This window comes from Maniola jurtina, chromosome 24 (assembly GCF_905333055.1).
Source record: "Maniola jurtina chromosome 24, ilManJurt1.1, whole genome shotgun sequence".
Classification (NCBI taxonomy): Eukaryota; Metazoa; Arthropoda; class Insecta; order Lepidoptera; family Nymphalidae; genus Maniola; species Maniola jurtina.
The window spans coordinates 1,117,870-1,127,571 of record NC_060052.1 but is presented as its reverse complement, the minus strand read 5'-3'; the positions used below and the strand labels follow the sequence as shown (position 1 = coordinate 1,127,571).

At 39.2% G+C, this 9,702-nt stretch overlaps 1 long non-coding RNA gene across 1 annotated transcript; it reads left to right on the top strand.

Annotated features, from left to right (window-relative positions):
- Nucleotides 1–1,207: 1,207 nt before the first annotated feature.
- Nucleotides 1,208–7,882, top strand: LOC123877694. The gene is made up of 2 exons (XR_006798651.1): nucleotides 1,208–1,244; nucleotides 7,763–7,882. It is a non-coding gene; the product is annotated as an uncharacterized LOC123877694 (long non-coding RNA).
- The last annotated feature ends 1,820 nt before the right edge of the window (nucleotides 7,883–9,702 follow it).

Here is a 9,702-nt window from a genome sequence, read left to right as displayed (position 1 = left end):
TGTGTTTAACAAGATTATAATGAAGAGTAAATAGCTCGCGATCAGTGTAAAGAGTTCAGCAAGCAGTTAGGTACCTACGTTTCTTAAGACTTTTTTTTTGATCCGAGTGTTTTTCTTGGTATTCCGTACCCAAAGAATGCCAACGAAACCCAATTATTAAGCCTTCGCTGTCCGTCCGTCTGTCAAGAGGTTATATCTCATGAACCGTACTACCTACAGTGAAAATTTGAACTCTATACTTACCTAGATATGTATAAAGTTGAAATTTTCACAAGATATGTATTTGGCCGCCATGAAAAAATCACCAAGGTTATGTACCTACCTACATAACCTCGCACGATGGTACGGAACCCTTCGCGTGTGAGTCCAAATCACACTTAACCGATGTTTCTGTATTAAAACCAATGTGATTGAAACTGTGGAGCGTTTTACAAAAGCGTTAGAAAGGTCTCGATTGCCCTCACAGCACAGTAGGTAATCTAATTTGGTGCTCATTGCAGCGTTTTCTATTCAAACGATATCGCAATTCGCAGAGATAAAGACCGATTATACTAGATCGGGTAGGTTTTTTTTTTTAATTTATAGATTTAGTCCTTGTCTAGAATCCGATCTGCTGGCCAGTGATAGAGAGCCTCCTGAGAAAAGCATATTAATACTATCGAAGATTATGTAAATGATAAAAAAGCGTGGATTTGACCTGCAATTCGCTCCAGCAATGCGCGGGACTTTAATTACTTGTACACATGGCATAATATTGCACATCAAATCTTTGAAAAGAGCAACCGCCGAGTTTCTTGCTGATTCTTCTCGGTAGGAAAGGCATTCCGAACCAGTGGTAGATGCTCCTGACGATTCAAAAGTACCTGTAAAAGTCTAATTGAATAAAAATATTTTGAATTTGAATTTGAATAGAACACGCTTGCCTAGATAATGCTTATTCACTCTTTGACGGTACTTGAAGGTAGGTAGGTACCACAGAAATCCAAATACTAAGAAGGCATTCCTAAGTCTGTGGTAGGTACCTATTAATATTAAAAGTGATGGGCTCCCTGGCGCAGTGGTAAGCGCTATGGTCTTATTAGTGGGAGGTCCCGGGTTCGATTCCCGGCAGAGGTTTCAAATTTCTAAATTTCTGGTCTGGTCTGATGGGAGGCTTCAGCCATGACTAGTTACCACGGACCACCCTACTGGCAAAGCCGTGGCGATTTAGCGTTCCGGTACGATGCCGTGTAGAAACCAAATGGGTATGGGTTTAATGAAAACTGCCATTCCCCTTCTAAGTTAGCCCGCTTCCATCTTAGGCTGTATCATCACTTACCACCAGGTGAGATTGCAGTCAAGGCCTAATCTGTATCTGAATAAAAAAAAGCTCCAGTCTAGTGGGTATTGATGATAAATTACAATTTGCTTGACCGAGCCAAGGCCCACCCAGGACTTTAGTGCTTTGCTGATGATGATGTTCAGTAGTATACCTATATTAGATACTAGAGGATGTCCGCGACTTCGCCCGCGTGGATTTAGGTTTCTAAAGATCCCGTGGGAACTGTTTGATTTTCCGGGATAAAATGCATATGTCAATTATAAGGACGCAAGCTACCTCCGTTCCAAATTTCGGTTAAGCAGATGGGTTTTTAGGAATCCCGTGGGAACTTTGATTTTCTGGGATAAAAAGTAGCCTATGTTCGTCCCCGGGATATAAGCTAACCCTGTACCATTTCGTCAGAATCGGTTAAACTGTTGGGCCGTGAAAAGGTAGCAGACAGACAGACACACTTTCGCATTTATAATATTAGTATGGACTAGACGATGCCCGCGACTTCGCCCGCGTGGATTTAGGTTTTTTGAAATCCCGTGGGAACTCTTTGATTTTCCGGGATAAAAAGTAGCCTAAAATGTGCTAATCCAGGATATTATCTATCTCCATACCTTTCAGCCAAATCCGTCCAGTAGTTTTTGCGTGAAGGAGTAACAAACATACACACATACAAACTTTCGCCTTTATAATATTAGTGTGATAGTGTGATTAGTATGGATTAGGCTACCAAATTCTGATGAAGAGCTCTTCCAGTGGCAGCTAGATCTGGAGTCCCCGTTAGATTTGCATTCCCGGTGATTTCCCCGGCGATCGGCGTCGATACGATCGGACGATCTCGAGAATTGCTCCGGTATTCGTATCCAAATCGAAAATCAAACTATTCAAGTATACCTATTGGGAGTTCTATTCTGTAAAAATACGATATTGCTCCACATTTCTTGACTTGGATGACGTATACGACATTTTTTGATCAAGCTCGCCGCATATTTGAACGCGAAGCAATGAGTTTTTGAAATTGAATCCTACACGCTGAAATCTCGTACACCTACCTATAGTCCGCGACAGGTTGACATGGCAATCATGGTATGAGGTAATGACCTGTTTCACCATCTCAGATTGTAGTGGATTTTCGACACTAGAATGCTGAATGGTAAATTAATTAACAGATACCTACTTGTATAATAAACTAAAGGTTTTTTGTTTAATTTTTCAGTCGTTGTAATTGTAAGGTACTTAATTAAACCAATTACAATATTATTACCCACTTGGTATACTACAGGTTTTGTCAAACGACTATTATAATAGACCATACCTACTCGTAGGTATGTTACGGAATAACGTCACTCGATTCCTTTCTTCAATTTTGCATAGAAAACGTAGGCGTATAAGATTTTATTGCAATGGAAGTTTCTATAGCGAATTGAAAATCGCCTTCACAAAGGCTTTCTCAAATAAAAAGTTTTCGATTTGCATTGTAAAAGAAACGTAAGTGTAGGTACGTAATAACAGGGCTCTCTCCGTCACTTACTCCATACAATCGTAGTCCCAATTTCATTTGAATATTAAGCAACCAAAGTCCATGAAATTTTGCAGACATATTCTAGAAACTAATATCTGTGCCTGTGGTGTTTTAGATTTTTCTAAAAATATGTAGTTTTAAAATTACAGGGGCGCAAAGATTTGTATGTGAATTTTTCAGATCGCGTAACTTTTAAACCGAATATTTTAACGGAAATCTGGAAAACCATAATCAAGCATAGATATTAGTTCCCGGATCGTTTCTACAAAATTCCATTGAGTATGGTTGGTTTGTATTCCAATGAGACGAACTACGTTTGTATGGAGCAAGTGACGGAGAGACCCCTCTTAAGAGGGAGTTTGGTCATTACCCACTCGTTATATAGGAATAAATTAAATTAAATACATAATAAGCTTTTGTTCCTTGTTTATTTTATTTTTCCAAAGTTGTATCCAAATCCAGTCGATCTTTATGACGACACCCGAGGACACTCAGCATAATGTTATTGGTGACAAAACCCATTATCTGAATACTGTAAAGCATAGTAAAGCTGCCAACGACGTGGCACTGCCTATGGGGCTTATGTTTATTTCTTTTGAAGGCATTATGGAAATATGGCGGTAATTTTTAACCCCCGACCCAAAAAGAGGGGTGTTATAAGTTTGACGTGTGTCTGTGTATCTGTCTGTGGCATCGTAGCTCCTAAACTAATGAACCGATTTTAACTTAGTTTTTTTTGTTTGAAAGGCGGATTGATCGAGAGTGTTCTTAGCTATAATTCAAGAAAATCGGTGCAGCCGTTTGAAAGTTATCAGCTCTTTTCTAGTTACTGTAACTTTCACTTGTCGGGGGTGGTACAAATTTTTAATTTACACTTGTGATATTATTGCTTTCAAATGAGTGAAAAACTCAAATCATTTATTCAAAGAAGGTACCTACTAATTGTACTACTTTTGATGGTCAGAATTGTTAGATATAGTGGTGATAGTTAATTATGTCAACTTAAAACTTCCAAAAGCACTCAAGTCTGAGAAAAGCCAGTGGCCATCAGTTCTGCGGCAGACGTGGCCTGCCCACTGCCACATCAGCTGGCTAATTCGCTGAGCTATATCGGTCACTCTGGTTCTCCTACGGATTTCCTCGTTACGGATTTTGTCACACAGAGAGAGTCCCAACATAGAATAGAATAGAATAGAATAGAATAGATTTTTATTCAAATAAACTTTTACAAGTGCTTTTGAATCGTCAAATAATTTACCACTGGTTCGGAATGCCGTTCCTACCGAGAAGAACCAGCAAGAAACTCGGCGGTTGCTCTTTTCAAATGTTCAATTTACAATAATACATAGCCAGCTCAATAGCATGCTGAGCGACTTTGAATTTGTGGACAAGGCCAACTGTCAGTGTCCACGTTTGAGCACCTTTTTCATCACGGATACGCTCATTAAAGCCTCTCGCACGTCGTAAGGTTTTGGGATATTGACGAATTGAAGACTTGACACAATTTTCCAAATGCTGCCCAGCCCAGCTGTATTCTTCTGTCAGCCTCTCAGCCTACCAAATAGTATTATTAGTTGCATTAGCTCGTTACAGCATAATCATTTACAAAGGCTTTATCATATCGTTTGATGCCAATAACCGGGTAGTTTACCCTACTTAACATAATAAAACAGTGATTCGGACGCTCATTGGTAAACAACAATAAGCCATAGATTCCCAGTCATCCTATAAACTGCTTTGCAGACTACATAATGGTTTCCAGCATACATACGGGAAAATTATTCCAAATGCTGGAGTACCTATTCATAACTGCCTCCTGATCTTTATAAGGAATGGAAAATTCTTTGATTTTTTTTTAAATTGAAAATATTACAATAGAACTTAAAGCTAGCCTTACCTATCTAATTACTATACAAATCACGCCCGTGTGGAATGGTGCCAAGAATACTGGCTCCATTTCCGCGCTGGACAGCCAAGCTGATCCGTTGCGCAAAAAATGAGCCAGCCCTTCTGTCACCCGATGACGCTATTATTATGATTTTTTTTACCTCACTACCTATCTAGGTATACCTACTAATATTATAAAGACGTAAAGTTTGTAAGTATGTTTGGAGGTGCTAATCTCTGGAACTACCTACTGAACCGATTTTGAATATTCTTTCATCAGTACAAAGCTACATTATTTTTGAGTGACATAGGCTATATTTTTTTCAAAAAAAATAGAGATCCCAACGAAAATTGTAATAACTCTAATAAGCTACCCGTGCGAAGCTACGGTACCGTACAGACTTGTTTTGGCGGATTATTTAGCAAATTAGGCTTGTAGTAGTTAATTGTAGAATTAACCACATTTACATCTATAATTTCCACAACTTTTTTCAAACCAAGATTGACTACCATTGTGTCAAAATCATTTCTATTCAAACTTGGCTAGAAACTACCTCCTCTTCAATTCATGACAGTGATAATATCTTTCACGATGGTTAATACAAAGCAAGTTTTCAGGTCACCTAAATATGACCTACTACTCTACCTGAGCCTATGAATAGCGTCTAATCTAGCGTGAAGATAAATCCCTATTATTTAGATGTCAAGTGGAAATGGCAATGGGCAGGGCACATAATATTAGTTCGAAAAACCGTTATAAATATAGATGTTTGAGTCCCAAGAAGTTAGAATGGCGACCTCTTAGTCTGTTGGGAGGCTTCGGTCGTGGTTGCCACATACCACCCTACCGGCAAAGCTGTGCCGCCGAGCGATTCAGCGTTCCGGTACAATGCCGTGTAGAAATCAAAGGAGTATGGGCTTAATGAAAACTGCCATACCTCTTCCAGGTTAGCCCGCTTCCATCTTAGACTGCATCATCACTTACCACCAAATGAGATTGCAGTCAAGGGCGAATTTGTATCTGAACAAGTGTAAATTAAAAATTTACAACACCCCCGACAAGTGAAGGTTACAGTAACTAGAAAAGAGCTGATAACTTTCAAACGGCTGAACCGATTTTCTTGAATTATAGCTAAGAACACTCTCGATCAAGCCACCTTTCAAATAAATTAAAATCGGTTCATTAGTTTGGGAGCTACAATGCCACAGACAGATACACAGATACACACGTCAAACTTATAACACCCCTCTTTTTGGTTCGGGGGTTAATAAAATCAGAAAAACCGGGTGTAGTCGCGGGCATCAACTAGTAAATATAAGTAATGGTTAAGCCATAAACATATGGTGCATGCATGTTGGCATGACCCCCATGCATAGCTCACACCCGGTTGATATATCGCCTCTTGGCTTATCCGCCCCCTGTCCACGCCCTGGCGCTTACCCTCTTAATAATATATTTTAGTATCGCCTTGGGGCATGATTGTACCACTGATAGTATAAAAAAAATCATAGAAAAGAAAAATTTAAGCAATTAAATTATTATAACTTGCTTTAGCGGTGAAGGAAAACATCGTGAGGAAACTGGCATGCCTGAGAGTTATCATAGTCTCAAAGATGTGTGAAGTCTGCCAATCCGCACTGAGCCAGCATGGAAGACTATGGCTTAAACCCTTGTTATTTTGAGAAGAGACCCGTACGCGGTAGTGAACTGACGATGGGTTAATAATGCTAATGATAACTTCTATCTCGTTAGAATGCTCTGTTACTCAGTGAGTGATGGAGACAGCTATGTTTGGAGTTTCTTTACGTGGTCAATTAATCGGGAATTTAAATATCAATAGTAGAACCAGAGTACCTAACCGACATAGTTCAACGGGTTGCGAAGCTGAAAGCAATGGACAAGGCAAATAGTTCAAAAAACTGGCCAAGTGCGAGTCAGACTCGCGCACCGAGGGTTCCTCGGGTATTTTTTCCGATATTTGAACGATAAATCGAAAACTTTTGGTTTTTGAAATTTACATAGGCAACTTTTTATCCCGGAAAATCAAAGAGTTTCTATGGGATTTTGAAAAACCTAAATCCACGCGGACGAAGTCGCGAGCATCATCTAGTTAGTACACAATAAACAAAAGGCTACCATCTCATTTCCATGGAGTCTTAGTCCCTATACTACAGGAAGGTCCGTACTTCCCAAAAGTGAATTTTTTTTGACGTGACAACGTCTTATAATTCGATAGAGCCGGCTGCACGCACGAAAAAACATGACTCATGCGGCGTTACCTCGCTCTGAGGCGTTCCATGTAAGGCTTGAAGTGCAAGCGAGAGCGCGGAACGAGCGACAAAGAAGCACAATCGGCCTTTGTTGTCACGTTCAACTATCGTCAGTAAACCGACTTTACAGACAACCAATTTTTTTCTAACGGGTTAAATTTGCACCGACAAGCATCTTAGCTTACAAAACACTCCCATATGCCAATTTTAGCGCACAACTTAAGATTAAACGCGCCGCGAGCTACTTAAAGTTTTTTTCAAGCCACCCTCAATAATCTCATAAGCAAGCACACCATTTAAAAATATATAAAAAAAGCTTGTAGCAAAAACCATCGGCAGCGGCGCTAACTGTCGAGTTTGGGCTCTCCTCAAATATTTGAGATGCGATTAAGCGCCGGCGCTTTGATTGATGTGGATCCGATATCGGTACAGAGTAATGACGATCATAAAACAGAGGTTCTGTAAGTAGGTACAAGTGTAAATTAAAAATTTATAACACCCCCGACAAGTAAAGGTTACAGTAACTAGTAAAGAGCTGATAACTTTCAAACGGCTAAACCGATTTTCTTGGATTATAGCTAAAGAACACTCTTGATCAAGCCACCTTTCAAACAAAAAAAAACTAAATTAAAATCGGTTCATTAGTTTAGGAGCTACAATACCACAGACAGATACACAGATACACACGTCAAACTTATAACACCCCTCTTTTTGGGTCGGGGGTTAAAACAGAGGTTAAGATCATAAATAAATACCCATATTGTCACTAGGTATGGGTTTAATAAAAACTGTTATAGCCCTTCCAGGTTGGCCCGTATCCACCTTAGACTGCATCATCACTTACCACCAGGTGAGATTGCAGTCGAGGGCTAACTTGTATCTGAATAAAAATAAAAAACCTCCCTACCCATATTATAAATACGAAAGTTTGTTTGTTGGTGTTTAGCTTGTCCTTCAATCACGTCGCAACGGAGCAACGGATCGACATGATTTTGCATGGGTGTATACCTGGAGAGCGACATAGGCTACTTTTTATCCCGGAAATATCCCGGATTTCGATTTTCAAAAATCCTGTGAGAACTCTATGATTTTCCGGGACCAAACGTTCATAAAAACAAAAATGCACATTTGGAATCTTGGATAGGTTTTTAAGGTCCTTTATAAAAACGATACCTCTACAAAGTGTCTGCTCTGTGTCTTTTACAGCTGTGTCTATAATCTTCCCTACTTTGTCCAATTTTAAAACAATTAAACACATTATTCCCACTTTTTATACTAAACAGTGGGATTCTAACTATGGGAAAATCTGTTTTAATTTTTTTACTTTTTCTTTATCTTTGTGTTACCTTAATACTTATTTATTACTTACGTTAATTGCTGCAATAACGTTACAAGTGTAAATTAAAAATTTATAACACCCCCGACAAGTGAAGGTTACAGTAGGAAAAGAGCTGATAACTTTCTAACGGCTGAACCGATAGCTAAGAACACTCTCGATCAAGCCATCTTTCAAACAAAAAAAAAAAAAAAAATTAAAATCGGTTCATTAGTTTAGGAGCTACGATGCCACAGACAGATACACAGATACGCAGATGCATAGATACATCCGTCAAACTTATAACACCCCTCTTTTTGGGTCGGGGGTTAAAAATTAAAGCAATTTCGTCCATTTTCCAAAACAGCGATTTATAAATAAATAAAAATTGCTACAATAATAAATAAGTACCTACCTAGTGCTTGGATAGATTCAATATTAGCTAAAATTTCCTCAAAAGAGCAGCCAAGCTGTTAAAACTTGTCGGTAACTTCAAATTACAAAACAAACTCGCAAACAATAAAGCATAGGAAATAAAGTAATACAAACGAACGGACAAAGGTGATCCAATATTAGTATAGGTTTCGGCGAAATGGCAGTCTGGCTAATCGATCCAAAGCACCGCAAATTTAGAGGGCTCTCTCCGTCACTCGTTTCATACAAACGTAGTTCCAATTTCATTTGAATATTAAGCAACCAAAGCCCATGAAATTTGGCAGACATATTCTAGAAACTAATATCTATGTCTGTGGTTTCCCAGATTTCTGTTAAAATATTCGGTTTCAAAGTTACGCGGTCTTAAAAATTTACATACAAATCTTTGAGCCCCTGTAAGTTTAAAACTACATATTTTTAGAAAAATCTAAAACACCACAGACACAGAATGTTCAATCCCCATCGACTAGATAATCTTATTTCGTTTAGTTTTAGAATTTAGTTTTAGTTTTTAGATAGGTTCATTTAAATTTAGCGGCAGATCAATTAGCTGCAATAGGTATATTGTTAGTATCGTTCGTCGGGTTGATAGAAATATAGTCGCCAGTGAGGGTAGATAGGTTACCGCTCATTGGCAGAGTCGCTTTCGCGTGAAGACAGACGACACACGTCGTCGGCGCTCTAAGCCCCGAATCCATCACCCTGGGGCCATCCCAAGTGCTACAGTGAAGTGCATAGTGTCGGTACCGACTGGAGGAGAGACTGCGACGGCGCTGGTGAGTCGAGTTTCATATTTTCTCCTCACTGGTGTCGCGTTAAAACTAGGTATTCGTTTCGAAAATACAGTCCATCAGGAAGCGATTCGAACCCCTTCACCCATGCCAACTGGCTGGAGTGAACATTTGGTCCTTCTACCGCGGATTTGTTTCGTTTGAACCACACCAACTCTCGTAAAACTCG